The following is a 20,697-nucleotide window of genomic DNA, read 5'->3' as shown; positions in this document are numbered from 1 at the left end:
ATGAACCGAGTGGGCCTTGCTTCCTTTCCTTGCTGTGTGAAGTGTTTTCCTGCAGTTCAAAAATAAAGTTTGTTCTTGCTTCAGTGGCTCCTGATTTGTGCCCAGCCAAACTGCGGCATTTGGTGGCCCATGCGGGGAACGTCTGAAGCTTCGGGGTAAGTGAAATTGCTTGCCCCTAAGGGAAGGCGAGAGAATGGGTGACCATTTTAAAAAACAATGTGTTCTTGTTTTGATTTGTTTTGTGTTTGTTTCAAGCTGCCTATCCCTAGAATTTTTTCAGGCAGATTGGGAAAAATGGTTGGCTCAAGGTTTGAAGTTGTTCCCCCCTGAGGAAGAGATAGAAATAGACCACAAATGGACATATCAAGAAAATAGGAAAATTGATACAATGATTTTTTGTTCCGTTTTTGTTTCATTCTGTTTCAGTTTTGTTTTGTGTTATCTTATTGAGTTGCGTTATCTTTATAACAGATTAGAAATTAGTAGAAAACAAGCTGAAAGAGTGTTAAGTAAATTGTTAGAGGTTCAGACCATGGAGAAAGACATTTTAGATCAAGCAAAAGAGAAGGTCTCTCAAGCTAGTCAGACAGAGGAAGAAAATTTAAAGGAAGAAAGCTTAGAGGAGAAACAGCTATTAGGGGAAAAGCTACAACAGGAGGCTGCTACTAACACCGTTCTATCACCAGAGGGCGTAATTCAACCAACAGCACCCCCTATGGAGATAGCTGAGTGGCCCTCAAACCCCGTAGTTGATAGATGGGATCCTGAGACAGGACCTCAAAGATTAGCATGCCCTGTACTTGAGCAGGCAGGAGGGCAGCGAATTCACCATGCTTTAGATTTCAAAACAGTGAAGCAGTTAAAGGAGGCTGTAACAACCTATGGTCCTCAAGCACCGTTCACTGTAAGCATGGTCGAATCCATTACCAACTTGGACATGACGCCAGCAGATTGGGCTAGTATGTGTAAATCTGTGCTAAATGGAGGACAATATTTGTTATGGAAGGTTGCCAATGAAGAAAACTTTACAGGGGCATGGAGATTTACAAGATCAATTATCTAAGGTAATACAAGGAACTAATGAACCTTACACTGAATTTGTAGATAGGCTTATTCAAGCAGCTTCCAGAATTTTTGGGGATACAGAACAGGCAATGCCATTTATAAAACAACCGGCTTATGACCAAGCAAATCGTTGCTGCAGAGAGGTCATTAGACCATGGAGACATGAAGATTTAAACACATATATTAAATTATGTAGAGACATTAATGAACAAGGGCAAGTCTTAGCAGTAGTACAACAGCCTTTAGATGCCAGGCCAAAAAATGCTACAATTGTGATCAAACAGGACATTTTAAAAGGAGTTGCCCCATAGGAGGAGGGTTTAACAAAGCTAGGTATCAAAGGAATAGAATACCAGTATTTTCCCACGGTGCCGTAGAGGGAAACATTGGGCTAATGAATGCCGTTCTCAAACCACCATAGAGGGTATTCCGTTATCAAAAAACAGACAAGGACCAAGTGTTTACCCATGATATCGTGGAGAAAGGCATCGGGCTCCATTGTCAAAAAACGGACAGGGGGGCCCAATGTTCCGGGGCCCACGACCACAAATGTACAGGGCACTGGAGGAACCCAGAAACACCATGGAGGAACCCAGCAACACCATCAGGGTAGTGCCCAGGACACATGATCCATCAGATCTCTGATCAGACGAACCAGAGGGAGTGCAGAGTTGGACATCTGCGCCTCCGCCAGAGCAGTACTAACTCCAGAGATGGGAGTTCAAATCATTCCCACAGGAGTAAAAGGACCTCTTCCCCAAGGAACAGTAGGCTTATTGTTAGGATGCAGTTCTTCTACGCTAAAAGGACTTATGATAAGTCCCGGGGTAATTGATCCTGATTGTGAAGGTGAAATAAAAATTATAGCTAGTTCTCCAAAGGGTATATCAGTTATTTCACCAGGAGATAGAATAGCACAGTTGTTAATAATACCCAGCCTACATGATAAATTTTCCAGTAGTGCTATAGAAAGAGGTTCCAGGGGATTAGGCTCCACAGGTGTAGATTGGGCTATGCTGTCTTTAAATTTACATTCTCGCCCAATACTAAAACTAAATATTCAAGGACATGAATTTAATGGGCTACTGGATACAGGTGCCGACCTTAGCATCATATCTCGTCAAGAATGGCCAAAACATTGGCCGTTACAACAAGCCACTCAAACGCTTCGAGGCCTAGGAGTGGCGACTAATCCCCATAGAAGTGCAATGGTATTAGATTGGAAGGATCCTGAAGGATGTGAAGGAACTATACAGCCATATATATTGGATCATCTTCCTATAAATTTATGGGGACGAGATGTCCTAGATCAATTAAGTTTGACATTGACAAATAACATCAATCCAAATGCGCCCACTATTAGGGCTAGACAAGGTTTCAGGAAAGAAAAAAGATTAGGAGAACAAGGCATAGCAGTACCAATTCAAATAGATCAGGGAATAAATAGACATGGACTGGGTTTTCAGAAGGGGTCACTGAGGCAATAAAAATTACTTGGAAACCAGATAGACCAGTATGGGTTCCTCAGTGGCCCCTGACTAAAGAAAATGTACAAGCAGCCCATGACCTGGTCAAACAACAATTAGCAGAAGGACATATACAACCTTCCGTATCTCCTTACAATACTCCCATTTTTGTCATTAAAAAGAAATATGGTAAATGGAGATTATTGCAAGATTTAAGAGCCATTACTAATGAGATGGTTATTGTGGGACCTGCTCAATTGGGGATTCCTCAATTATCTGCTTTGCCAAAAACCTGGTACGTTTTAGCTATAGATATTAAAGATTGTTTTTTTTTCAATTCCAGTTCATCCTGAGGATAGTCCACATTTTGCATTTACTATCCCTACACTGAATCATGAAGGTCCTGATCAGAGATATGAATGGAAAGTACTACCTCAAGGGATGGCTAACAGCCCAACTATGTGTCAAATTTATGTTAACAAAGCAATCCAGCCACTTAGAAATCAAAATCCTAAACTACAAATATTTCACTATATGCATGCTGTATTGTTAGCACACAAAGATAAAAACACATTGCTAGAATGTTATGCCACACTTACAAATTTATTAAAAAATTATAATCTAGAGATAGCAATAGATAAAGTACAATTACATTTTCCAATTAATTATTTAGGAGTTCTATTATCCTCAACCATGGTCCGTCCACCAAAAATTCAAATACGAGTAGATCAACTCAAATCACTTAACGACTTTCAAAAGTTATTAGGAGACATAAATTGGATAAGGCCTTATCTAGGCATACCAACAGGAGAGTTGGGACCTTTATTTGATATCCTAAAAGGTCCATCAGATCCAAATTCACCCCACATGTTAACGCCTGAAGCAAGAAAGGCATTAAAAATTATTGAAACATATATGGAAAATATGCATTTGGATAAAATTGATATAACTTTGCCTTTATTTGCCATAGTCCAGCTGCAGCAGAATAATCGGGGGGGGGGTGACGAATAACTTGTGTACGTTGATACAGCAGGAGTGGAAGCCGTTTATTCCAGGACAGGAGCAGTATTTATACATTCCACACAGCTTATCTAATTAGCATAAACTAGATACATCAGTCAACCAATAAGGAATCTCCACACTTAATGGCTTGTTTTTGTTACTTCTGAAACCACTCCCTCTGGCATTTTGCCAGGCACCATCCAGACTTGTTTACGAACTCTAACATTCCCCTGGCAAAATGCCAGGTGTTATGTTGACTTGTTTACAGACTCTAACATTTCCCCCTTTTGTTTAATTTAAATAACGACCATAGTGGTTTTTACAGAAACACCATAAATAACCTGCCACAAACAGAAAGGGAGGATACAAAATGCCACAATACCAAGCCAATTGATGGCTCCATGCAAGAAGCCCTTGGAAAAATTATACCAGCAATGACACCGTTAGCAAAGATACCGAGTTACAATTTGTTGTAGATTACGGTTTGTTGTCTCAGTCCAGATAAAGCAGTGTCTCAATAGATTAACTCACAGTCCAGGTAAATCAGAGTCCAGGTAAGTTCTGCAGGCAGCTAGCTTAAATCACAGTCCAGGTAAGTTCTGCAGGCAGCTAGCCTAAGCTGTAGTAGCAGAAACAGCAACAGCTCCAAAGTCTCCTCCATTTTTCAGCCGAAGTCTCCTCCGGTTTTCAGCAACACTGGAAATTCTTCCACTTTCGTTTTCACCGGCACTGGGACAAAGGCAGGAACTCCGGATGGCTAAAGATAATCCTGTAGTATTCCACTAAGAAAACAACCTTCTGAACAATTTAGTACATTATCTCAAGGTTTTTTTGAATTTGAAATAAGCATTAATAGTGCTCATTACTCATTAGCTTCCAGGTGTGGGAGAACCATTGTAGTTTAGTTATTGGCATTGAAAATGACCAAACATCAGGGACACCAGTAGCCTCTTCTGCTGGCTGTAGTGCCTGGGCAGCCCCAGATGGCCCTGGGGAGTGTCCCGGACTCAAACTGCTACTGGGCACAGGGAGCAAGAGCCTGCGAGACTGTGCCTCCAGGTCAGGTCTAGATTTGGGCTTGCGGCAGTGGAAGAGCCAGCTTTTGCCACTTGGAAAATTCTTGCTACACCATGACCAGCTCGCACATTCGGCAGCCGTCTCGCCGCTTCACGCACCCTCCGGTAACGAAAGGTATTTAGTAATAGCCTTTTGCTGCAACTTTTTTCCTGATAATCCTTCTTCTTCTGAACTTTCTTTTTCTTTCTGACTAGAGTTCCTGGGCTTTTATCAACACATGCCCTAACTATTCTTGGTTCCACTGGGGTGCCTTCTTCCCTTAGTAATTTACTTCTCACCCCTTCCATATTTTCATCACAAAGACAATACAATACCCTGAGACAAAACAAGACACAAACATACTGTATCAATCTTCTCCATTTTCTCGAAATGGTCATTTTTCCTCCCATCCTATCTATGGACGGGCAGCTTTTTTTCGTCACTTACCCCCAAGTGTCCCGGGGCTCCCCGTATGGGCCACCATCTGTCGCAGTCCAGCTGCAGCAGAATAATCAGGGGGGGTAAAGAATAACTTGTGTACGTTGATACAGCAGGAGTGGAAGCCGTTTATTGCAGGACAGGAGCAGTATTTATACATTCCACACAGCTTATCTAATTAGCATAAACTAGATACAGCAGTCAACCAATCAGGAATCTCCACACTTAATGGCTCGCTTTTGTTACTTCTCAAACCACTCCCTCTGGCATTTTGCCAGGCACCATCCAGACTTGTTTACAGACTCTAACATTTATTATTTATTGTAATACCAAGACAAGATATTCCTACAGGAGAATTTTGGCAAGAAGGTCCATTATTGTGGATACATTCTGTTCCCTAAAGACCTAAGAAGAGCATACAACAGGGACACTGCTACATCGATGTTCATAGCAGGAGGCTATACAGGACCTCAAATATACAAAATTACAACACACCCACACCAAGCCACATTATCACGAAAATGCCTAACATACAGAATAAGGATAGAATTTTTAAAGACTTCTAGAGAAACACAACAGGTAACATTTAAAGGAAAACCCAAGACCCTCAACCCAGACCCTCAAAGCAAGGAGGTCTTAAATACCAATCTCTGAGAGAAAATGGATTCCAGCCAAGAAAATACCCAGAAAAAATAAGCTTCAGAATTGATGATGAAATAAAAACCTTCCATGATAAGCAAATGTTAAAGAATTCACAACTAGAAGGCTTGCACTATGAAACACATTCAAGATATTTCATGAAGAAGAAATAAAAATTAAAAGTGAAACCAGCAAAGAGAGGAACTACCTTAAAAGAACAATGAGTCAATGATAAACTAATTCAAATTAAAATAAAATGACAGGGAATAAAAATCATATCTCAATAATAACATTAAAAGTAAATGCCCTAACCTCATCAATCAAAAGATGCAGACTGGCAGATTAGATTGAAAAATAAAACCCAAGAATATGCTGTCTCCAAGAGACTCACCTTATAGGCAAAGACATCCTCAGACTGAAGGTAGAAGGATGGGAAAAAAACATAGTCACGTGGATCTCATAAACAAGCCGGGTTTTTATCCTCATATCTGATAAAGTGGACTTCAAGCCAAAGTTAATTAGAAGGGAAGAGACAAAAAAGGACATTTGAAACAAAATAAATAATCTAAAAAATTGACAAAACAAAAAAGTGGTTCTCTGAAAAAGTAAATAAAATTGATAAATCCTTAGCCAAACTAACAAAGAGAAAGACAGAGAATATTCAAATTACTACTATTTGTGATAAAAAAAGGAAATATCACAATGGACACTACTGAAATAAAATAATCTATTATTCAGAACCTATTTTAAAAATTTATACTCCAATAAAATCGAAAATCATAAAGACATAAACAAATTTCTAGAGACATATGATCAACACAAATTGAATCAGGAGGCTATAGAAAATTTAAACAGATCAATTTCAAAAGCCTACCAAGAAAGGAAAGCCCAGGACCAGATGGATTCTCAGCTGAGTTCTACCAGACCTTCAGAGAAGAACTAACACCAGTCCTCCTCAAATGATTCCATGAAATAAAGAGGGAACCATTCCAAACTCATGCTATGAAGCTAGTATTACCCTGATACCAAAGCAAAGAAAGACACATCAAGGAAAGAAACTTTCAGACTAATATCCCTGATGAACATAGACACAAAAATTCTTAATAAAATACTGGAAAACTGCATACAAATCATACTTAAAAGAGAGTACACCACAATCCAGTGGGGTTCATCCCAGGGTTGCAAGGTTGATTCAACTTATGGAAAACAATAAGCATAATTCATCACATCAATTGGCTTAAATACAAGAATCACATGGTTATCTCAATAGATGCAGAAAAAGCATTTGACAGAATACAGCATCCATTCATGTTCATAACACTAGAAAAACTAGGGATAGTAGGAACACACATCCACATTGTAAAAGCTATCCATGCTAAACTCAATGTCAACATCATTCTAAATGGAGAGAAGTTGAAAGAATTTGCTCTAAAACCTGGAACAAGACAGGGATGCCTTTTTCACTGCCTCTGCTTAACATAATCCTGGAAAATCTAGCCGGAGCAATTAGACCGAGAAAGAAATTAAAGGGATACAAATAGAAAAGGAAAAACAAAACTAACCCTATTTGTTGATGACATGATTGTGTATTTGGAAGACACAAAAATATCCACCAGAAAACTTCTAGAACTCATGAATGAATTCAGCAAAGTAGCAGGAAATACAATGAACACCCACAAATCAATTGAATCCCTGTACATCAGTCAATGAATTGACTGAAAGTGACATTAGGAAAACTATCCCATTCACAGTAGCCTCAAAGGAAATAAAATATTTGGGAATAATATTATATATTACTATTATAGTAATGCAGCCACATCAACAAAAGAGTTGAAAGAACTCTACAATGAAAACCACAGAACACTAGAGAAATACATTGAACACTTTTGAAGATGGAAAGATCTCTCAGGCCCTCAAATAGGCAGAATTAATATTGTCAAAATGGCCATACTATCAAAAGCATGACAGATTTAATGCAATTCCTATTAAAATTCCAATGATGTTCTTAACAGAAATAGAAAAAAAAATAGTCATGAAATTCATTTGGAAAAATAATAGGCCCAGAATAGCCAAAGCAATCCTCATCAAGAAAAGTAAAGCAATACATCAATCGATGAATTGAATGAAAGAGACCTTAGGAAATCATACCACAGAGCTATAGTAACAAAAACAGCATGGTATTGGAACCAAAACAGAACTGAAGACCAAAGGTACAGAATAGAAGACACAGGGAGAAACCCACATAAATACAGTTATCTCACACTAGACAAAGGCACCATAAACATACATTGGAGAAAAGGCAGCCTCTTCAACAAATGGTGCTGGGAAAACTGGAAATCCATATGTAATACAATGAAATGAGACCCCTGTCTCTCACCCTGCACAAAACTCAACCCAAGTGGATCAAGGACCTAGGTATTAGACCAGTCACCCTGCATGTGCTAGAAGAAAATGTAGACCCAAGTTTCCATCATATCAGCTTAGGAACCAACTTCTTCAACAAGACTCCTAAAGCACAAGAAGTAAAATCAAGTATCAATAAATGGGTTGGTATCAAACTAAAGAACTTTCTCACAGCAAAGGAAAAATTAAGAACCTGAAGAGAGAGCCTATAGAATGAGCCATATGCACTGCTGCAGTCTGGCTGGGCACAAAATCACGAGCCACCACACAGCTTGTAGATTCAAACAGCAACTCTTTATTCCCTAACTCACAGCAGCCGTCTACAATCACGTTCTGGGGAAATCCACGTTCTCTGCCCAAATCCACCCTCACTGGGCTTCTGTCTCCCAAAAAATACTGTCTGAATCCCATGAGAACTCAAGGGGAACTCAGGCAGCAGGATACGCCCTATTCCCAGCAGGAATAACCTTAAACCTGGAACCACCCTAAACCCTGATAGTCCTAAACCGGGAACGCCCTAAACCCGGATCCGCCCTGGTCCTTAAGCAAGGTCACCTTAGATGCAATGTCACTGCAAAATGTCCTATTTCCAGGAGTCCTTCCACTAAGCAACATGGGGTACGCTGGCAAGGAAATTGTCATAACTACTTGGCTAATGGCTCCCAGCAATGCACCTCAGATAGAGCATTAATCTCCAGGATATATATAAAAAACAACATAAAAAATGAATAACCTAATCAATAAATGGGGCAAAGGAACTGAACAGACACTTCCCAGAGGAAGACATACAAGTGGGTGATAAATATATGAAAAATGGTCAAGATCTCTAGGAATTAGAGAAATGAAAATTGAAATGACACTGAGAGTCCATCTTGCGGTAGTCAGAATGGCAATTATCAAGAATACAAGTAACAATAAGTGTTGGCGAGGATGTGGGGGAAATGGTACATTCATACACTGCGGGTGGGACTGCAAATTGGTTCAAGGGCTCTGGAAACCAGTATGGAGATTCCTCAGAAAACGTGGAATGGAATCATCATTTGACATTGTTATCCCACTCCTCTGCATATACACAAAGGACATAAAATCAGCCTATTATAGCAATGCAGCCACATCAATCTTCATAGCAGCTCAATTCACAACAGCTATGGAACCAACCTAGGTGCCTTTAAAGAGATGAATCAATAAAGAAAATGTGATACATATACACAATGGAATATTACTCAGTTTTAAAGAAGAATGAAATTATGGCATTTGCTGATAAAACTGGAGGCTATCATGCTAAGTGAAATAAGCCAACCCCCCAAAAAACATCTTATATGCAGATGCTGACTCACAATAGGCAGGGTGGGTTGGGAGAGGAGTGGAAGTTCACTGGGTTGGACAGGGGTAGGTGGGGGAAGTGAAGGGGGAATGGGAATAGGAAAGAGAACAGAATGAATTGGTCATAATTTTCCTATGTTCATATATGTATACCGGACCAGTGAAACCCCACGTCACATGCAACCACAAGAATGGAAAATTATATTCCATGTATGTATGATATATCCAAATGCATACTGACATGTCATGCATAACTAAAATGAACAAAATTTAAAAAGCAAAAAGAAAGAAAAGTGAATAGACTTCCACCTTGGGGTTTCATAATATTCAAATGAATTTTGTGTTTATGAATAAAATATCCATTCACAAACTAAGTTAGCATTAAAAATGAATTTAAAATGGGATTTTTAAACGTGCCCACAAAAAGGATTTCTTGTTAAGAGCTTTCTTTGTGATAGTCCCCAAACTGGAAGCAATTCAAATGTTCTTCAAGAAGTGAATGAGGGGCCGGGCTGGGGCTCAGCGGTAGCACACTTGCCTGGCATGTGTGGGGCACTGGGTTCCATTCTCAGCACCACATATAAATAAAGACCTGTCAAGAAGAGGAGGAGGAGGAGGAGGAGGAGGAGGAGGAAAGACAAAAGAAAAAAAATAAGTGAATGAAATCTGGATGCAGTAATGCAGGCCTGTAATCCCAGTGTCTGGGGAGGGTGGGGCAGGAGGATTGCAAGTTCAAAGGCAGCCTCAGCAATTTAGCCAGGTACTAGGCAACACTGTCTCTAAATATAATGCAAAAAAGGGCTGGGGATGTGGGTCAGTGGTTGAGTGCCCCTGGGTTCAAACCCCAGTACTTAGAAAAAAAAGATTGGAAGAGAAAGAGAAACATATAAAGATGTTAACAAAAAAGTAGTTAATGGTGGGGATACGGATATGTGGTTATTATACACACACACACACACACACACACACACATATTAGTTGAAGATGGACACAATACCTTTATTTTATTTCTTTTCTTTTATGTGGTGCTGAGGATTGAACCCAGGGCCTCACATATGCTAAGCAAGTGCTCCACCACTGAGTCACAATCCCAGCCCACATTGTTGTCTTCTTTAATAAATTTACATATTTTTGAAATTTAAAAATGAATGATCCATAGGGCTGGGGTTGTAGCTCAGTGGTAGAGAACATGCCTCACAAACCTGAGGCACTGGGTTCAAACCTCAGCACCACATAAAAATAAATAAAGATATTGGGTCCATCTACAACTAAAAAAAAGTTAAAAAAAATATGAATGACCATAAATGAAATAACAGAATAGTTATGAGAGGAGTGTTGCAGGTGAGAGGAATGTGTAAAGAGGAGGGAAAACAGTTCTGGAAAGAATTTTAAGATTTTAATTTTTTTTTAAATTGTAGTTGGATACCATACCTTTATTACACTCATTTATTTTTATGTGGTGCTGAGGATGGAACCCAGGGTCTCACCATGTGAGGTGAGCGCTCTCCGCTGAGCCACCACCACAGCCCCTGGTTGAAGACTTTTGAGGAGCAGTAATTGGGATAAGAAAGTCATTGTAGGGAGGTGCTAAGAGTCAGCCAAGTATATGATGCATGGCATTTTTGGTTGAAAGGTGACCCCAGCTAGCCATTGAGATGATATGATTATGTTAAGATTTGCATTCATATGGATATTGGACTCCTGCTGTTCACCTGGGGGGGGGCTGCTATGGGACTCCTGGAGAGTTCCCATTGGTTGGGGAAGTACAGTAGGAGGGAGTTCGGGGGAGGAACTTCCTCTGGGGTTTCCGGGAGAACGCATTGTGTGTGGATCCGCGATCTTCCCGGGGTCGTGCAGAACATAGGCGGCAGTTTCAAAAAATAAAGTTTGTTCCTGCTTGAATGGCTCATGATTTTGTGCCTAGCCAGACTATGGCATTTGGTGGCCTGTATGGGGAACGCCTGAAGTTTGGAGGTGAGTAAAATTGCTCGCCCCTGAGGGAAGGCGACAAAGTAGGTGACCATTTCAAAAAACAATGTGTTCTTGTTTTGATTTATTTTGTTTTTGTTTCAAGCTCCCTATCCCTAGAATTTTCTCAGGCAAACTGGGAAAAATGGTTGGCTCAAGGTTTGAAGTTGTTCGGCCCTGAGAAAGAGAAAATTGATACAACTATTCTTTGTTCCGTTTTTGTTTCATTCTTTTTCGGTTTAGTTTTATGCTATCTTATTGGGTTGCGTTACCTTTATAGTAGATTCGAAACTAGTAAAAAACAAACCAAAAAAACTGTTAAGTAAATTGTTAGAGGTCCAGACTATGGTAGAAAACATGGTAGGTCAAGCAAAAGAGAAGGTCCCTTGAGCTAGTCAGACAGAGGAAGATTTGAAGAAAGAAAGCTTAGAGGAAAAACAACCATCAGGCAGGGAATTACAACAGGAGGCTGCTACTAACTCCGTTCTATCACCAGAGGGCGTAATTCAACCAACAGCTCCATCTACAGCTGAGCGGCCCTCAACTCCCGTAGTTGATGGACGGAATCCTGAGGCAGGACCCCAAAGATTAGCATGCCCTGTACTTGAGCAGGTAGGAGGGCAACGAATTCACCGTGCTTTAGATTTCAAAACAGTGAAGCAATTAAAGGAGGCTGTAACAACCTATGGGCCGCAAGCACCCTTCACTGTGAGCATGGTTGAATCCAATACCAACTTAGACATGACACCAGCAGATTGGGCTAACATGTGTCGATCTGTGCTAAATGGAGGACAATATTTGTTATGGAAGGTTGGCAATGAGGAATTTTGCATGGAGACAGCTAGGCAAAATGCAGCAGCCGGTTACCCTCAAAGAAATCTAGATATGTTATTAGGAAAAGAACCTTATGAGGGTCAACGACAACAAATTGAATATGATCCTGGCATATACGCACAAATTGCTGTAGATGGGGTTAGGGCATGGAAAACTTTACAGGGGCATGGAGATTTACAAGGTCAATTATCTAAGGTAATACAAGGAACTAATGATCCTTATGCTGAATTTGTAGATAGGCTTATTCAAACAACTTCTAGAATATTTGGAGATACAGAACAGGCAATGCCATTTATAAAACAACTGGCTTATGACCAAGCAAATCGTTGCTGCAGAGAGGTCAGACAAACCAGAGGGAGTGCAGGGTTGGACATCTGTGCCTCCACCAGAGCAGTACTAACTCCAGAGATGGGAGTTCAAATCATTCCCACAGGAGTAAAAGGACCTCTTCCCCAAGGAACAGTAGGCTTATTGTTAGGACGCAGTTCTTCTATGCTAAAAGGACTTATGATAAGTCCCGGGGTAATTGATCCCGATTATGAAGGTGAAATAAAAATTATAGCTAGTTCTCCAAAGGGTATATCAGTAATTTCACCAGGAGATAGAATAGCACAGTTATTAATAATACCCAGCCTACATGATAAATTTTCCAGTAGTACTATAGAAAGAGGTTCCAGGGGATTAGGCTCCACAGGTGTAGATTGGGCTATGCTGTCTTTAAATTTAGATTCTCGCCCCATGCTAAAGCTAAATATTCAAGGACATGACTTTAATGGTCTACTGGACACAGGTGCTGACCTTAGCATCATATCTCGTCAAGAATGGCCAAAACATTGGCTATTACAACAAGCCACTCAAACGCTTCGAGGCCTAGGAGTGGTGACTAATCCCCATAGAAATGCAATGATATTAGATTGGAAGGATCCTGAAGGATGTGAAGGAACTCTACAGCCATATGTATTGGATCATCTTCCTATAAATTTATGGGGACGAGATGTCCTAGATCAATTAGGTTTGACATTAACAAATAACATCAATCATAACGCGTCCACTACTAGGGCTAGACAAGGTCTTAGGAAAGGAAAAAGATTAGGAGAACAAGAACAATGTATAGCAGCACCAATACAAATAGATCAAGGAACAGACAGACATGGGTTGGATTTCCAGAAAGGGCCACTGAGACAATCAAAATTACTTGGAAATCAGAAAGACCAGTGTGGGTTCCTCAGTGGCCCCTGACTAAAGAAAAGATACAAGTAGCCCATGATCTGGTCAAACAACAATTAGCAGAAGGACATATACAACCTTCCGTATCTCCCCATAATACTCCCATTTTTGTCATCAAAAAGAAATCTGGTAAATGGAGATTATTGCAAGATTTAAGAGCCATTAATAATGAGATGGTTATTATGAAACCTGCTCAATCAGGGATTCCTCAATTGTCTGCTTTGCCAAAAACCTGGCATGTTTTAGCTATAGATATTAAAGATTGTTTTTTTTTTTATTCCAATTCATCCCAAGGATAGTCCACGTTTTGCATTTACTATCCCTGCATTAAATCATGTAGGTCCTGATCAGAGATATGAATGGAAAGTACTCCCCCAAGGGATGGCTAACAGTCCAACTATGTGTCAAATCTATGTTAACAAAGCAATCCAGCCACTTAGAAATCAAAATCCTGAACTACAAATATTTCACTATATGGATGATGTATTATTAGCACATAAAGATAAAAACACATTGCTGGAATGTTATGCCACACTTACAAACTTATTAAAAAATTATAATCTAGAGATAGCAATAGATAAAGTACAATTAAATTTTCCAATTAATTATTTAGGAGTTCTATTATCCTCAAGCATAGTCCATCCACCAAAAATTCAAATATAAGTAGATCAACTCAAATCACTTAACGACTTTCAAAAGATATTGGGAGACATAAATTGGATAAGGCTTTATTCTAGGCATACCAACAGGAGAGTTGGTACCTTTATTTGATATTCTAAAAGGTCCATCAGATCCAAATTCACCCCGCATGTTGACGCCTGAAGCAAGAAAGGCATTAAAAATCATTGAAACATATATGGAAAATATGCATTTGGGTAGAATTGATATAAGTTTGCCTTTATTATTTATTGTACTGCCAACAAAAAATATTCCTACAGGAGTATTTTGGCAAGAAGGTCCATTATTGTGGATACATTTATCTTATTCTCCTAACACTATTCTTACTAGGTATCCTGAGGCTGTAGGACAATTAATACTCAAAGGAATAAAAGCAGCGAAGGGAGTGTTTGGAATTTCTCCCAATAAAATTATTACTCCATATACTATGGATCAAATTGATGAGTTAGCTAAAGAGTTAAATACTTGGGCAATAATCATGTGTAAATCTAATGTTTCATTTGATAATCACTTACCATCTAATCCTTTGTTGTCTTTTTGGTCTAAGCATCCTGTAGTTTTTCCAAAGATGACAAGAAAAACCCCTATCAGGAATGCTCCAAATATATTCACTGATGGGTCAAATAATGGTACAGCAGCAGTAGTTACCCCTGATCAAACTTTTACATTTTTAGTACCCAAACAATCAGCTCAAAAGGTAGAGCTTAATGCAGTTTTACAAGCTTTTATGATGTTTAACGATTCTGTATTTAATTTATTTTCTGATAGTCAGTATGTAGTTCATGCTATAGTATCCCTTGAAGATGCTGGTAGGATTTCCCCTTCTTCTACTGTTTTCTCTTTGTTTTCCACTATACAAAGTCTAATCTGGGACAGAAAAGATCCATTCTTTATAGGATATATCAGGGCACATACAGGATTGCCTGGAGCCCTTAGTTTGGGCAATGAATTAGCAGATAAATCTACACATGACATACATATTTTCTCCACAATAGAAGAAGCTATAAATTTTCATAAAAGGTTCCATGTCAATGCTAATACTTCACAAAAGCATTTTAAAATAACTAAAGAACAAGCCCGACATATAATAAAGCAATGTCAAAATTGTGTGACATTTTTACCACAAGTTAATCTTGGAGTCAATCCTAGAGGACTGATGGACATCACACACTTGCCAGAATTTGGAAAATTAAAATATTTGCATGTTACAGTTGATACTTCTTCCGGATTTTTGATGGGCTCCCTTCATGCCGGAGAAAAAACTAAAGATGTTATAGCTCATTGCTTACAAAATTTTCCACTGTTGGCGTTCCAAAACAGTTAAAAACAGATAATGGTCCTGGTTATGCTTCTACCTCTTTTAAACAATTTTGCTCATCATTTGGCATTACTCACATAACAGGAATTCCATACAATCCACAAGTACAAGGCATAGTTGAAAGAGCTCCTCAAACTATTAAAACAAAAGGAGGGAATTGGAAAGGGGTATATATCCCCCAAAGATAAACTTAAAATAACCCTTTTTACTCTAAACTTTTTAAATTTGGATTGATCAGGGCTTAGTGCTGCGGAAAGACATTTGTATCCAAAAAATGTACATAAGCCTAAGGTACTTTGGAAGGATATTCTAACAGGACAATGGAAAGGTCCTGACCCAGTGATTGTCTGGAGTCGGGGCTCTGTTTGTGTTTTTCCACAGGGAGAACAGCAGCCGACTTGGATTCCAGAGAGATTAACCAAAACAATTTCTACAGACCAAATGGAAGATGATTTGACTCAAATCCATAACAGCTGATATCCAGAACTCCAGCTTGGCTATTCTTACATCTGCGACAGTGATTAACCAGGATGCTTTTTTCAATATCTATTTTATTATTGCTTTTTCCCACATCATAAAGTTCTATTTTATTTTTTAGCTCATACAGACCTAGGTTAATGTTTTTCTGATCAGTTTTATTTTTTGACTGTGGAGTTTTTAAACATTGCAATGGAGATTTCACCTAGGTAAAGCCACAAGGCCTTTACTATTGTCTTATGTGTTGTATGTTACGTGTGCACACTTCTGTTTTGTGTTGTATGTCTGTATGTGCGTATGTCCATATATCATATATGAGGAGCGCTCATGAATATGGATCCGAATTTTTTTATTATTCACGTGATTTTAATAGTTTAATTTAATTTGGGTAAACAGCTGTGGAGGATTGTTTTAACATATGAACAAATAGGACCTTAACAGATCTGTTTGTTTACTTTCACCTTTCCTTTTCATTATATTTAATAATTCTGTTCAGGATAATGTAAATTGTTCTAAAATTGTTTTCTTAGTACCTGTTGAAACGTTAAATATTTTTTTTTAGCATCATTGTCAGAATTCCTATTTTCATCCCAGTGCCGGTGAAGACAAAGATAAAACCAAACTACAACTTCTTCGAGAGTTTTCACAACAAACTGTATAAACTGATACATCAATGATTAATAACTCTACAAGTAATGCTCAAACAATGAGTAGATTTATTTTGGGAGGATATGGACATATTGATAGATTCCTCTGCTTTGAACTGCTTACAGAACTTGCCTGGACTATGTATCACTTGTATGCATTGTGATCTATCTGTTGACGCAGCAAATTATGGTAGTGCTAACGTATCTTTGCTGATGTGTCACCAGTGATGCAATATTTCCTAGGAGCCGTCAATTGACTTGGTGTCGTGGCATTTCTGTATCCTCCTCCCTTCTACTAGTGATGGTCTAATTTTGGGGGCCAACAGAGGTGAGGCAAAGAACCTCACCCCCCCACCAGCACCAAGGCCAAATTTGGGTGCCAACAGAGGTGAGGCAAAGAACCTCACCCCCCCACTGGTGCATAGGCCTATGCACAAGTATGGCTATATGCTGGACCTGTAGTCAGTGACGGGTATGATCCAATTGCAGTGGTATCAACTTAAGACAGGAGGCTGAGGCCTAGAGGTCAGTTTTCCAATGACAGGTAAGAACCATATGTTGAATTGGAAAAACCTAACAGGCATGGTCCCTAGCCACATTGCTTGTTGCTTAATTAAACAGAAGGGGGGAGATGCTAAGAGTCAGCCAAGTATATGATGCATGGCATTTTTGGTTGAAAGGTGACACCAGCTAGCCATTGAGATGATATGATTTGCATTCATATGGATATTGGACTCCTGATGTTCACCTCACCCTGCTACAGGACTCCTGGAGAGTTCCCATTGGTTGGGGAAGTACAGTAGGAGGGAGTTCCGGGGAAGGAACTTCCTCTGGGGGTTCCAGGAGAACGCAGCGTGTGTGGATCAGAGATCTTCCCGGGCATACAGACATTGGCGGCAGTTTCAAAAAATAAAGTTTGTTCCTGCTTGAGTGGCTCGTGATTTTGTGCCTAGCCAGACTACGGCAGAGAGGAAGGTGGACCTTGAGCATATTTGGGAATTTTTATTCCTGTCTTATGATTCTTCTTTTGGTGTTTATACAAACAGAATAACATGCATAGTTACATTTCTTTTCAAGATCATTTCTCTTTTCTTCAGAGCAGTATCCACACAGTGGTTCTGAACATGTCTTTTGGAGCAGGCCGCTTCAGGTTCAAATTCCTAGTTTGAATTCTCGTCTGAGTGGCCTGGATAGGTTACTTAACGTCTTTGTCTGTTTTCTCATATGTAAAATGAGGACTCTGAGGCCACTGACCTGTTGTAGGGGTCAAAGGATGAGCTCTGGTGTCCAGTTCGTGGGCTGTGGCCGCGACAAGGTCCTCTGCACCTACTCACCGGGCGTCAGCTCTGGCTCTGCGGGTGGAACAGCGCACTAACATAGGACGTGATGAAAACCGATCGTTAGTTGGCATCTGGAACGTCCCCAAAGGCTCATGTGTTGAAGGCTTGGCCGCCCAAGGCAGTGGTGTTCAGAGGTGAACCAATTTGGGGGAAGTGACTGCATTGCGAGGGCTCTAACTTCAGTGGATGGACCCATTGATGGATTCATCATTCAATGGCATTATTGGGAGGTGGTGGAACCTGTAGAAGGTGGCACCTAGTAGAAGGGAGTGAGTCCTTGATGGCATTCCCTTGGGGACTATGTCCTTGACAATTTCCTGTTTCTGTTTTCCAGAGGGTGAGCAACTTTTCTCTGCCTCATCTTTCTGCACAATTTTTCTGCCTTCTTCAGGATAAAAAAAAAAGAAAAAGAAATCCACTGACCGTGGACTGAAACCATCACAGATCCTAAAAGCTGACTAACATGATGATTTTGTTTAAGTTTCATCACTTTTCTAAGGCAGGGGATTTCGAAGGGAGAGTACAGTCCTCCTCTCTACGCAGCAGTGATCTGCTTGCAGGAAACCCCTCAATGTAGGGTAGGCTTGCTCCTCAAGGGAGCTGCAGATTGCGAGCTGTAGAAACCACGTGTCTCCCACCTGCAGAACGCTCTGCGCAGTGATGGGGTCCGCCAGGCTCCAGGCTCCTCTGCCAGCGAGAAGGAAGTCGCCTTCCCACCCTGCGGTGGTCGGACACATCCTCTCCCTGGAGCCCAGCTGGCTGTGCACAGAGGCCTGCAGACCGCGGGCGAGGACCTCCACGCCAGCGCTCGCTGGAGGGGTCCAGCTTTGTGCCCAGCTCGGACCCGGAGTGAGATTTCCCGGAGTCACCTCCACAGCGGCTGTCACCGCGACCTTCGGTGTCCAGGGGGACACGTGGGAGCCAGGCTGCTTTTATTCTAGGCGGTCACTGGTCGGCTCTGGACCGCCTGGAATAAAAGCAGCGTGTCCTCGGAGCAAAGGCCCAGCCGTCCACCCTCCGAGTGCGAGGCGCTCCCCCGGCGGAGCTGACGCGTCGTGCTGAGAGCGCCCCGGGCTTTCTCGGGGGTGGTGGCCGCCGCCTTCTCAGCGCAGGAGGGTCCGCCGACAGGGCTGGTGCCGGGGTCCTTTGTGGGGTCCCTCGGAGGGCCTCCCATCTCCCTCTAAGCCGCGGTCCCTGCCTCGGTGGCCAGTTCCCCTGCTGAGCGGGGATTGCTGCACCGCCTCGTTTTCCTTCTTGGCCTTTCCACGTTTCCACTGCCCAGGGGAAGTCCTGTCCGACACGAGTGGACTTCCTCGGTCCTGGGCCACCGGACCCGGGCCCGCCGGGAAGAGACAAAGGGTCACCGAGGAGGGGCGGTGCCAGGGAGCCGTTTCTCCTTCACATCCTCGGGCGCAGGTCGGGGTTGGGGAGAGAAGTTCTATTACAACGAACCCACGTTCCGGGAGAAGTGGCGCCGCGCACCGCCCGAGCCCCCAGCGGGACGCGAGTTAAGGAGGGAGCGGCCGCGCACTTCCCGCAGCGGCTGCGGGGGCGCGGTTCGGCCGAGTGGACCGCTGAGGGCAGGGAGCGGCCGAGGGACCGAAGGCGAGGCGCAGGTCCGGGGCGGGGCTCCTTCTGTGACGTCATCACAGGGGCGGGCGTATGTAGATAAGGGGGCGCGGGGGCTGCTGAGCGGGCACCTGCAGCACAAAGGCCATCCACTTGCTGTGCTGTGGGAGCAAGCGCACGGCTCTAAGCAGGGTACACTCGCTGTGCGTGTGGACGAAGGAGGCCCGGGATTGCGGCTGTGCAGTGACCGTGTGTGTACAGTGGAGGGCGAGGGAGGCTGTGCTGCGAGGGCAGGCGAGCGAGTCATACTTACCTGGCAGGGGAGATACCATGATCAGGAAGGTGGTTTTCCCAGGGCGAGGCTTCTCCATTGCACTGCGGAGAGGCTGACCCCTGCGATTTCCCCAAATGTGGGAAACTCGACTGCATAATTTGTGGTAGTGGGGACTGCGTTCGCGCTCTCCCTGGCAAGTTTGTTGCTTAAAAGCAGATCTCTGGCGCTTAAGATGTTGTATAGTGTGCATTATAACTTCCATTGTTCTTCATAAGATTTTGCTAGAACACCGAGGTTGAAAATTGCTTTCTAGCAAGCGAAGGAGAGTGTCGTTTAGTTTTGAATTGTAAAAGGGTTTTTCCTACTAAAGGAGATGCTTTTCTGCAAGCAGGTTTCTACACACCCCACCTTTCCTCCCGTTTACTGAAGGTGGGTCTGGGTTGACCAACTGTTCTGAAGAAAATCCCCAGTGGTATGTGTTGGCTGCTGTCGGTTGGTCGTTCTCTCTCGTAAGTGACTGACGATCTCATTCTTCTATTGGTTTTTGTAGTTCTATTGAATAGAAATTACCTGGCCCAATGGAGGACACTCTTCCAAGGCGCGTTCTCTACCACACTGGTCCCCTTCCCTTGGTACCTCTGGGACTAATTCCAAGACCTTCAAGCTCCCAGATTGTCCTGATAAGACACCCAAGTGGATTAAGGTGGAGCGCGGCTCTCTCTCCACATCCCCCCCCCCCAAAAAAAAAATAATAACACCACCACCCCAAACCTAGATGCACGGGGTTACCAGCGGAGTATTCAGAACACTGCAAGTACAGGTCTGGAGGTCTACAGACTGATCTAGTTTGATGAAAAGCCTTCTCTCCAACAGCGTGGAGGTTTCCTTCCTCATATAAGATTCCTGGACCACGACAGGTCAACTCTTAGCGCCTTACTGAGAATACTGGAGTTTTAAAGTGTCTAGGAATTTC

At 41.8% G+C, this 20,697-nt stretch overlaps 1 non-coding gene across 1 annotated transcript; it reads left to right on the top strand.

Annotated features, from left to right (window-relative positions):
• Positions 1-19,755: 19,755 nt before the first annotated feature.
• On the top strand, positions 19,756-19,917 carry LOC124097740 (U1 spliceosomal RNA). The gene has a single exon (XR_006853353.1). It is a non-coding gene; the product is annotated as a U1 spliceosomal RNA (small nuclear RNA).
• The last annotated feature ends 780 nt before the right edge of the window (positions 19,918-20,697 follow it).

This window comes from Marmota monax, unplaced genomic scaffold, assembly GCF_021218885.2.
Source record: "Marmota monax isolate L192 unplaced genomic scaffold, Marmota_monax_Labrador192_F-V1.1 WCK01_AAM20220418_F8-fsc01408, whole genome shotgun sequence".
In the NCBI taxonomy this organism is placed as follows: domain Eukaryota; kingdom Metazoa; phylum Chordata; class Mammalia; order Rodentia; family Sciuridae; genus Marmota; species Marmota monax.
Note: the sequence above shows the minus strand (reverse complement) of the source record. Positions and strands in the feature narration are given on the sequence as shown.